Source organism: Glycine soja, chromosome 7 (assembly GCF_004193775.1).
Source record: "Glycine soja cultivar W05 chromosome 7, ASM419377v2, whole genome shotgun sequence".
Classification (NCBI taxonomy): domain Eukaryota; kingdom Viridiplantae; phylum Streptophyta; class Magnoliopsida; order Fabales; family Fabaceae; genus Glycine; species Glycine soja.
In genome coordinates, this window is record NC_041008.1 from 19,011,255 (window position 1) to 19,023,793 (window position 12,539).

The window sequence follows — 12,539 nt, forward strand, 5'->3', positions numbered from 1 at the left end:
TTTCTTTTGATTTTTCAATGAGGTGAGGCAAGGATATCATTGCTCATATTATTTGGTATAAAAAATATTGATAAATAATCGGATTTTACTTGTAAATATTGAAAAATAATCTCATATTCATCTTGGATCGACATAAATTTACAATATATGTGGGTTTCGTTTCTTTTTGTTAATTTTAAAGTCTATAAACTCAATATTTTGTTTTTTTTTTTTTCAATATATGTGGTTCAGTAATATTGTCAATGAAACTGTTCCCCCTCTCTCCAGCTAACGTTACCATTCTCTCATTCCTCTTTGGTCGAAAAAGAGAATGCATTTTGGTTGGTGATTAGAGGAACCTTTTTCATTCCTCACTCGTGCGTAACCGTGTGGGCATCTATGCATGCATGGATCGTGCATGACTCAGATCAACAAAGGCGTGGGAAAGGAAATCTTTTCTTATTTTCTATCAATCACGAGGTTCTTGATAATGGTAGGTTTTACAACCCCAACATTTGTCAACTTTATTATCGTGTAATATTGCAGCAATATGGGAGTCTTGTAGTCTACCCATTAATTCCGATAGCCAACTACTCAGAAATCAATGACGTACAACTTATAATATTATACGGAGATCGTTAACATAAGCGTATTTTTTAGTTGAAAAATGTTAACAACTTCCACAAAAAATTTAGGATAGAAAACCCAATAGATTTTAAGGGTAATTAATTTTTATTAAGGATATTATAGTTTTTTAAGCTATACTTTTTTTTAAAAATTATACTTGTGTAAAATTTGGGGGGTAAATATATATATATATATATATATATATATATATATATATATATATATATATATATATATATATATATATATATAAAGAGAGAGAGAGAGAGAGAGAGATATTCGTAAAAGTTTAGAGGTAAAAAATTTATTGGGACTAATGTTGTGTTTGGTTGAGATGATATATATTTTGAAATAGAAAAAATGAAAATAAAAAAAATATTTAAATTAAAATACACTGTAAGAGATATGAATGTCACATGAAATAAATATTATTTCTTCTATATTTCTCTCCCTCACCCTAAACCTAAATAATCTTGAAAGTAGTATATTTGTAAAGATTAAAATGAGAAATTTGTAAATTTATCGACTAAAAAAATTGTATATTATAAGGACTAAAGTAAGAAAAATGCATGTTTATATATAAAGACAAAAACCTACATATAACTCTTGGTTAATTATCAATTAGTTTGCTTAAGTTTAAAAAATATAACATAACTATAAAAAAATAAAAGATGTTATTTTAAAATTTATACTATAAATACAATTTTTTAATTCGTATTTTATTAATATTATCACGTCAATTAAATACTATACAACAAGTTAATTTATAGTAAAAAAAATTAGTTTAAGATTAAATTAATCTATAGTTTTTTGAATCATTTGATAATTAATTAAATCTATGAACTTATATTTATTTTTAATGGGATCCTTCTATCTAACTTTCATTAAAATAAATAATAGTAGCCACCTCATTAAAAAACAAATACTTTGACCTAAGAAATTATTCCAATTTAAATGAAATTAAAAAATTTCTTAGTAAGATGTTCTTGTTTTTCTTTATACCCTTATTATTTTTTTCATTGTCTGATCTTACATAATTGTTTTTAATATCTTTTTCTTGGTTTGAGATAGATAATTCAAGATTTCTTTGATTGGGTATTTTGCTTTTGTCCAATTTTGAGTCTCTAAGTACTTTGATTGGATGGGAATCAATAGAGAAATAGTAAATCGTTCCATATTGAATCCAAAATTTTGATTCTTTTCAAAATTTGTGATATTTTATAACACATAGGGATAACTTACAGGTTATATACCAATCAAATTACTTTTTTTTCTTCTAGAATTTTTCAATTCATTTTCATTTTGAGATTAGAATTTAGATTCTAACTGTTTCAGAAACCCAATTAAAAAATTAGGAACTTAACTAGTTATATATTTAAATTTTTAATGTTATATATTTATTTTCATCAATTATTAGAAATATATATTAAATATTCATTATATTCCTGATGTTATAAAATTATTCTATATCAAAAAATTATAAAACCATTGTTATTTTTATTTGTAATTATATAAATTTTAATATATTATATATTAGTATTATATTTGTTATTATATGTTATTTATTGTAACAAAAAAACTATATATTATTTATATAAAAGATATGTTAAGTTTTTTTGTTTTGAAAAAAGCTGTATTGTAAATCTTTATATTAGATGTCAATTTTTAAGTAAATGTATACAAAACATAATATAACAAAGAAATATAGTAAGTAATTATATAGTTATTAATTATTATTATTTTTATTTTTATTTTTATTTTCATATGGAATAATATTTACAGTATTATTACTACTAATAAGTTTACTTTTTTTAATAAAAGTATTTACTTTTAATATTTATTTTAGTGACTATGAGGGTGGTCAAAAAAGTAAACGTGAGGTGTTTTATTTTTTGTCGTTAGCGACCGAAAAATACTATAGCTAAAATAACATGTGTTTTAGCGACCGCTATTGTCGACGCAAACAAATTATAACTGCTATCGATTTAGCAACTAAAGCAAAGTGTATCATTTTGCGGTGATGTAGTCAGTCGCTAAGCTTTCGAAGTTGCCGTTGTACAAGACTTGGAGTGGTCTCTAATTGTGACTGATAGTGTTGGGTGACAAAATTCGGTCGCTATTTCGGATTTTTTCTTGTCGTGACTACAGAATTGCAAAATAATTTTAGATCTTACAAAGTAATTCTCAAATTCTCCCCGTGCTTTCGTAGTATTCTTCTTAAGTCCTTGTAGGTTGCTTTCAAATCCAACATTTTTATTTTTGCAAGTTAAATATTATCACATCTCCAAGTTGATATTCTCATATTTTCATGTTAGTATTCTCATTTCCTGCAGGTTTTGAACTCAGGATTAATCTCTGCAGGTTCTTTAACCAATATTTTTTAACCTTGCAAGTCCACTTAACTCTAGTATATTATCCTTCACAAGTCTCTTCAGGTTCACCCTACAACAACATTGCTATAAACTCACACAACTAACTTAAAAAACACATTCCCCAAGTATCAATCCTTTGATTGAACATCTAATTTTTTTCTTATAGGTTCTTTTTGAAAGAGACCTTTCAATTAAGTGATATAAGTATGCCTAACAATGACAAGATACAATCACTGTATAATTCTCACTTGACCATCTCTTGCAAATAATGACTTGTGCACTAAAATCCTTGTAAACGACTAAACCAGAGATTGGCTACCTGAAAACCACCAAAGATTCTATATTAGGCTTCGTATATTGTTTCTTTTTGGTGCTGAACAATAACACATCAAATGCTACAAAATAATACTTTTTTAATTATTAAAGTGCTTAAAAGTTATCTTTTATTCAAATATTTAATAATGTAAAAATAACTATATTTATATTAATTTTTAAATCCAAATTCTATTTGTCTGGCTTATTAACCACTCCTTCCATCATCCCTAAATATGTTCATTATTTTCAATTTTATTTGTATCATTTTTATAAGATTATTTTTAAGTTATTTTTTGTATTATTTATTTTTTAACTCAAATATCCTTAATTACTTTACAATAATGTTATGTATTATAAAAATATATTATCTTTCTTATAATGATCAGATAAAAAGACTAACACATATTACCTAATTAAGTGAGAAAGTAATTGAGAGAAAAAAATGAATGAGTTTTAATAATTTTAAGAGAAATTTTGATAAAATAATATAAATTATTAACAAGTTTAATGTTATTAACTATATTAATCAATTTTTTTAAAAGATTGCAAATTACTTAAAGAGATTCATATATTTAGGGAGGAGTATATTTTGTTTTTACGTATAATTCTAAAAGAATAACTCGAGATTTAATTCACATAATCAAAACAAAGAACACATCCCGATAATAACTTACTTATTTTATACAGTAAATATGTTCGTGATTTGCAAAGATTCACTCCAAATTGGGCATCTATGTCTTTGAAGAGGTCCTCGCTAAACAGTATTGTCGTGTACTTCGCTATTTCTATCATTTTTAATTCTAATACGTCAAGCTACAATAGAGTGGGTGAACCTATAAATTCGGATCAAACTTCACTTTTATTTTCTTTTTACAAAAGCCCCAGTATATTTTTATTTCAGAATGAGTATGTCTGTCGTTTTATACCAGTCTTTGCTAAATTATTTAGAAATGGAATTATTAAAATATTAGAAATCTCCCGCCATAAGTAAAAGTATTATAATATCGCGCAATCACGATCCTTGCGTAGACCCCGTAGTCGCGTATATATAGGATATCTCATTCCACGTATCAATGAAAAATATCACTCACATGGAGTTGTTTCATGAATTTTTTTTCTTTTTTGCAAAAGTAATTAAATAAAAATACCTAATTTAAGTATTTAGCTCTTTTAATTTTTATTTAATTAATTTTCTATTTCCACTTTATATAAAACATACATCTCAAAAGCCCCGTCTCTATATTTTAAAATAAATAGATGTTAGTGAACCTATAGGTGTCTAGAGAGATGATATGCTTTCCTTTAAGGATGCGCTAGGCTATATTAACTTGACCACGGTAAACCTTCACAAGAAGCTGACTTTGGACCTTTTGATGAATGACTAACAGAGAGGGGGAGGAAGAATAAAGTTGATGAATATATATAGTACAATGATTCATAGACCAATGATCATATTCTGTCAAAAAAATAAAGACCGAAGATCATATGGTCTTAGGACTTAAATTAACCATGTATTGTATTAAATCGTCTTGATGGATATTATCAAAATCAAATTTCATATAGCTTTCTTTGTTCTCTTATTCTATATCACTTGTACTCTCACTATCTTAGCATTTTCAGCTTTACTATCTGGATACCTTATGTTTTTGTTGTTAATTTTGATACTTTGTATTTATATGAATGCCATTCTAATTATTTATATTTGTACTAATATTATAATTAGTGATAAAATGAGCTGAGCTAGTCAGGTTTACACAAACCCAATTGATAAAATATAAGACTTTGGTTTAAAATTTGAGTGTTGCTAGGTGCACCCAGCATTATTGCTGATGCACCCAGCATTTAATTAAAATACCAAAACTGTCCCTGCGCTTTTTTCGTATTTGTGATGGGTGTGTGTGAGGGTGATCCGTAAATCATACGGATCAAGTTGATCCGTAAGATTGATACGGATCAACTTGATCCGTAAGCCTTTTATGGAACAATACGGATCAACATGATCCGTAAAAGTCTTACGGATTAAGTTGATTCATAAGGTTTCTATGGATCAAGTTGATCCGTAAGGTTTTTACGGATCAACTTAAATGGCTTACGGATTAAGGATATTTTCGTCATTTTACCTTAAGTGTTGGGTGCACTAGCAATAATGCTAGGTGCACCAGCAATAATGTTAGGTGCACCTAGCAACACCCTTAAAATTTTGAATCAAAATTAAATGTAAACGATTTTAGTCCAATCCAATATGGCCCAATGTGGACTTAACTTTCAAAAATTCTTGGAAAACATAAAAAACAGTTTTATAGGACTTGAACTTCATTTAAAGGTCTAAATTGAATTTGGGTTTTTTTCTCAACCCTCTATACCCTACAACCCGCGACATTGGGTTGGTCAATATTGAGTTGGGTTGATGACTATGAATGGAAGAGCTTATTGAAGATTTGATGATGTATGCCATGTAATTGAAATTTATGTTTTTTTTATTATGATATTGATACAAAAAAGTCTTCACTAAACTTGGTAATTAATTTTTGTTGGAATCCTCGAACATATATAAAATAAATATTTTTCTCTCAATACGATTTATTTCATACCCAAAAACTTACTAAGATTCAAATATTAGACCACTTAATTAAATAACATAAGTAATTATTACTTATATGTTAAGTGTTGTTGGTATAGTATTGGTTTACTGGTGCATAATGACATTATTGTGAATTTGACATATATTTTAGTGACGAGAGACTAATGTCTACATAAATTCTTTCCAGAATTATATATATGGGTAGACCTTCTCTCTGGCTATGTCTATATTCAAAGCTCATCGTTTCACCCACAAGGTCAGGAAATATGTGTCAGCTTCAACCTCAATACACAGTTTTCATATTAAATTATAAATATAAATTAAATAGCATTATTTGGAAGTATTGTTGACTCATGCCACTATACAACCAATAAGGTTAATCACCAAAATAAATGTACAAATATTTAATTTGCCTGTCAGAATAGTTGACAAGTTATAAGTATGATATAGGACCACTCAAATAATGTCTTTAGTTTGTCGAGAAAAAAATAAAATAAGATGATTGCAACTTCACGTTTAAATAGTTGACAATTGATTCGATTTGGAATAGAACCAAAGTTATGCTAGAATGCAGATGGTTTAAAAATCATTAGTGTGGTAATAATTTAATGTAAATAATTATCGGGGGAGGTTTTCCACTTTGGAGGTGCGTGCGTCATCCCCCATCAAATCATCAATAACCATTTACTCAGGAGGTCCTCTAAAGTCTCAACTCAGGCATCTCATAATGTGTATTTTTTTTTTTCCTCTCCTTTTAATTTGCAGTAAAATTTAATAAATTTCATGTGAAAAAATCAATAAAATATAAATTTTAAACAAGGATAGAAATAAGGAGCATTGAATAATAAATAAATAAATAACCATTACAACAAGGTGATATAGAAAATAAATTAAAATGGAAATCAATTGGATTATATTATAGACGAATACCAGACCCGGCACTATATGAATTATGAATAAACATATTGTATATAGATCGCCAAACCCCGATTTATAATTGCATTAAAAGTTAACAAAATTGAACATGGCTTGATGCAGTTCAACTTGAGTTTGATTCAGTTGGTTTTGGTTGGATTAGTTTTAAAATATTAAAAAATTGATTTGATTTAATTTAATTAGCTAGTTCTTTTTCTTTTTTTTTTTGTCAAATCCTACTTCAACTTATAAATTTTTTTTATCCATAGAATTTCAATTCAGGAATGAGAAAGCTTAAAACAATACACACACTTACTTAACTAACTCATCTGTTAGATCCACTTATTAAAAACAAAATTGTGATTACTTCTATTTAATATTTATGAGCATGCATTTACATTCGTTTAGATGGATTGATTTGGGAGAGAAACAAATAGAGAAAAGTGATTTAGAAAGAAAAAGAAATAAAAGAAATTATCATCTTGTTGAAATAGGGATAAAGGAGAAAGGAAGAATATGCACGAGGGCCCTGGATTAAACAAATTTTCCCTTCATATGTGAGTAATGTTAAAGCATGAGGAGAGTCTTGTAGAAGAGCATGATGAAGAGAAAAAGATGAAGCAAAAAAATAAAAACGTGAGGAAAGAACACAACAACAGTGGAAGAAGTGCTCACAAGTAAAAATTTAACAAGAAAGTCCTCTCCAAGTCAATACCTCTTCTCATCAATTGATTGGCAAGGAAAAAAGGCATGGAGAATGTGATAAATCTTTAAGTGTCATTTTCTCCTTGATCACCAACACTTCCCTTGCAATGATATGGAAGACATTTCAGGGATACATGATTTTCATGGAGTCTCTAGCTAAGAAGTGAAAATGTAAGGAATATGTGTTCTATGTGACCTTCATGCCGTCTTGAAGTCATTTGACCCGTTAAGCTAATGACATTAAAGAAACGCTTAGTGGGAGACAACCCAGGATTTCTACCCTTTTTCTCCTCTTTTTTGTAACTTGTTTAATAATTGTGTTAGTTGGTTTGTGTCTTTCTCCTCTTTTCTGTAACTTGTTTAATAATTGTGTTAGTTGGTTTGTGTGTTGATGTTAGGTTGATTTTGGTTATGCTCATGACTCTATGAATATTTGTGTTAGTTGATTTAAGTGCAAATGTTTGTTGTTGTTTGTTGTCTGATTATGCTATGCGCTCAATGTGCATGTGTTCGCTTAGCAAGCACATGTTGTTTTGTTGCGCTAAGCTTGCACGCTGCGATAAGCCCAAAGAATTCCATGTTTTAAAATATTTCGTATTTGGAGTAAGCGCACAAGTGCAGGCTAAGTGCACATGTGTAGACTAAGCACGTATGGGCAACTGGCTAAGCTTGCATGTCGCGCTAAGCCCAAAACCACTTTTGTTTTGTAATATCTCAAATTAGGCTATGCGCGCAAGCGCAGGCTAAGCGAGCCATGCATTCTTGCTAAGCTTGTGATGCTCGCTAAGCGGATTTAGTAGGAAATTTCCTCCTACAAAACTCGCTAAGCCCCATATGACGAACTAAGCCCAATAATATCTTTGGAGTTGCAATTTAATTATTTGGACTTAGCACACAACTTCGGGCTTAGGGCGCAAAAAAAAAGTCAAAATTTCTTGTACTTTTAGTGCACAATAGGCTTAACACGCACTTACGCGTTAAGCCCTAGCGTTCTTCAATGTTTGCATTTTTTTTGTTGCGCCAAGCACCAGTTGCGTGCTAAGCCTAATAAGCTTGTTGTTCTTTTTTGTTGTCAATTGGACTTAGCACACACTTACGCATTAAGCCCACCATGCATTTATGTTTGTTTTGTCTTGTGGAGTGCTAAGCACGCACCTGTGCACTTAACACACCACTCCCTCCTACCTTATTTCATTTTTTGTTACTTTTCAAATTTGAATTCTCTATTATGTTTAAATTTGCATGAAAGACATGATGATACATTTTGGTTAACTCTAATAGTTAACACATTTTGAGGCATGTTTGGTTGAATTTATTGCATGACTAAGACATTGTGTATTGGTTATTAATGTTGTGAAATTTCCGATTCTTGAGTAAGCATGTGTTGTTGTTGATTGAGGGTTTTGTAAATTAAATGTGTGTAGTGAGTTGGTTAGCTTGCATGACAGGAAATTATGGATTAAAAACTAAATGCTTCACATTATCGTGTGAGTTGTGTGCACCTTAATTGCAAGAGAACGATTGATTTCATTTTCTCAATTTTGCATGATTCATGAACTGCTTGAGTGCATACATGATATGGATATGATCAAGGCCTTGTTGTTTATTTTAATTTCAGCCACTTAGCCAAATGGCTTATCCTATTGTAAATGAATGATTGAATCCCTTGCACCCTCTTGAGCCTAAGTGTGAATGAATGTGCCATTGAACACTGAGCTAAATGCAGATGCTATCTTTGTACACCTTATCTTAGGCTATAAGAGAGCATTGTTATGGATCAAGACAAATTTGTTCCAAATTTGGGGGAGTGTCTTGGGTAAATTCTGTTCCAGGAATGTGAGTAACAAGCACACAGAGAACTAGAACTACATTCTTTTATAGTACCTATTATTGTCTCAAAAAAATGGAAATGAGCTAAAAGCAAATACATACCAAGAAAACCTCTGTGTGCTATTAATTGTGGCATATCAATAAAGGTTGGGAGGTCAAAGAAAAAATGGTTCTTTAAGTAGATAAGGAATGGGTGAATGCTCTCCTAGAACCTAAATGTTTGAATTATGAGAAAAACCATGATTCCTTGTTAGCGCAGCCACGTTACAAGCCTAATAAAGTCCTTAGTGATTCATATTGTGTGTGTGTGTGTGTGTGTGTGTGTGTGTGTGTGTGTGTGTGTGTGTGTGTGTGTGTGTGTGTGTGTGTGTGTGTGTGTGTGTGTGTGTGTGTGTGATTGCATTGAATGAGATGATGTGCAAATGTAAAAATTATAACTTCAATCAGTTTAAATGAAATATACATTACTGAAACACTTGTGTGCTTGAGAGAAACACTAGCCTTGTGAGGAGTGAAGCATAGTTAATCTGTCTTTGATACCTGCCATACTTGCTAACTTATTTCAATCTCTGAGTGCATTCTTTGCATGATTCCATCATGAAAACCATGATAATTGTGAACTTGAGGGTTGAAAGTTGAAATTGTTTGAAAAGTTTGCAATTATCTCAGTTGTTGTGATTGGTTACATCTTGAACATTGCCATTGATCTAACTTAGTGTAATATTAGTTTACTTTTACTTGAGGACAAACAAAGCTTTAAATTTGGGGGAGTTTGATAATTGTTATGCATACGTAATTTGAATATTTAAATCACATAGCAATTATCTAATTTTCCTCTCTTTTATTGCTTCTTTTGTGTTTAAACATTAGGAATTTAGTTTCTTCTGAGTTTTTATCCACTAGATGCTAAAGTTAGTTAATTTATAGTGTTTTTAGTTGTATTATTTGTAGAATTACATAGCAAGAGGTTTGAAAGAGGGTTGAAGAACTGGAGCAATGTGCTCAATGCGTCAACAACCGCTCAACGCGAGGAGCCAACTTGGAGGCCAGGCTTAGCGTGTCTTTGGCGGCTTAGCGCGCATCTGGCAACTTAGCCTACATTTGACGGCTTAGCTCGTAGCTAGCAGCTTGGTGCACGATCACTTATGCTAGCTAGACTTTGCATGTGCGCTCAGCGCGCACATACAGACTCAGTGCACTGTCAATGTCAAAAAACATGATTATGCTGGAGAAACTAGAGGCAGCTTGTTTTTTGGACCAAATAAGAAGTTAGGGAACGAGAGAAGAGGGAGAAGCCACTCACTTAGGGGCCTTTTCCTCCATTTTCTTCCATTCTCTTCCACACTACTTGTTTCCTTTTTGTATTAGTAAGCCTCTCATGACAATGAGAGGCTAAGATACCCATTATTGGGAGTTCAACAACCAAACGCTCTTGATGTAATGATTCTAACTATCTATATAATGCTATTTTGATATTTTGTCTCTATTCTGTGCTTAATATCATGTTTATGGTTTGATCACCCATGCTCATGTAGTGTTATAGGGTTTATGCATGGGAAAATGTTTATCTCATAAGAACTTGAAAAGAACATTTAGGTAATCCATGTCTAGGAATAGAATGATATTATTTAGTCTTATTTATGCATTTTTATTCTTAAAACAAATTATTTGATGTAGCTCTTAAGGGATTAGGAGTGAAATTAGGTACTTTGGGCTCTTTCACATGAAGAATCATGGTTAGGGTATATAACACCCTCTACCCCTCACATATATACTAATAAGGAAAAAAAATTCAAATATTAATTAAAAGTATTTTTAAAACATTTTTTTTACAAGTCTTTCAAAGGGGAAAAAGGCTCACATTCATTTTCTTCTACATCATATTCAAACTTGTCCTAATAAATAATAAAGTATTCTCGACTCAAACAAGGTCATCTAAGCTTCATACAATTAATATAGAACTTATATCCTAATGTCACATCCTATCAGAGCGTTGTGTTCCGTGTCCTCTAGCATGAGGTTCTTCCTAATCATCCACCTATTCATCTGCTCCCCCAAAGGCTTACACTCCGAAGAGTCCGTCAGGGTCTCTCCCTCCTGATTCAGGTCCAACTCCTAAAATAATTTTTGCATGCAGACACTGCTCATGAATTATACAATACCCACGACCTTACACTCGTGTTTTAAACACGTTCAACACAATTGCGCTACGATTTAACACTGGTTCCTAAATAGGAAACCTACATTTTCTCTTTAACACTACGCATCAACGCTTTTCTCAAGATAACGCTGGTCGGGTTATTGTACAATTCATAGCTTACAACACGAGTAATTTCACATCAAGTGTTAACTACACACTTATCCACAACTAGAACTCATTCACAATTTCACATCTCATAGTGTCACAATCCACCATCACATGTTTACACGTATCTCACAAATTAACACATGTTCAACTTTACACTTATACTCAATCTCAATAACAATATTATAATCTCAAAGCAACATGTTATTCTACCATTCATCACATACTCACAATTTGAATCATCATTTCATATCCTCAATATAACAATTTATATAAAAAACTATCACAACATGAGGACTAAACCCCCTCAAATAATATTACACAATTATATCAAAATCATAGGTCGAAATATACAAATATCAAGAGCACAATTTATCAAGCAATTTTCATTAGGACATCAATATTTTATTTATAATCATAAAGGAAAAAAATGCAATTTAACAAACATCCCAAAATAAAACCTCAATTTAATCTTATAAGGATCCCTACACATGTTCTCACTAATCCCCAACTGTGAATAACTCATCCCTTACCTCTAAGCGGACTCACATGTCTTCCCACAGCGATAGCGTCATCTCTAACGGTTCCCTAAAATTCCTCCAGTTTTTCATCCGACTGCTCCGATAGAGTTCCCAAACGTCAGAGAAACGTAGAAATGATTAAAGCCTCCATTTGGACTATCTTCATGCGATTCCTTTTTCTCCCTCCACGAACATTATCTCGCAAATCCCAACGGTCAAAGCGTGCGAAACTGAATTTCAAAAAACATATCTAAATTTTACGACAATCCAACGGTTAACAAAACCGGGATCGTAGTTTTACCAAGACAGCTCTGGGTTTCTGCGGGAAAGAAAAATGCTACAATGCGAGGGATATTTCTCTTATCTCAGACGTGATATGGAAATTCCCA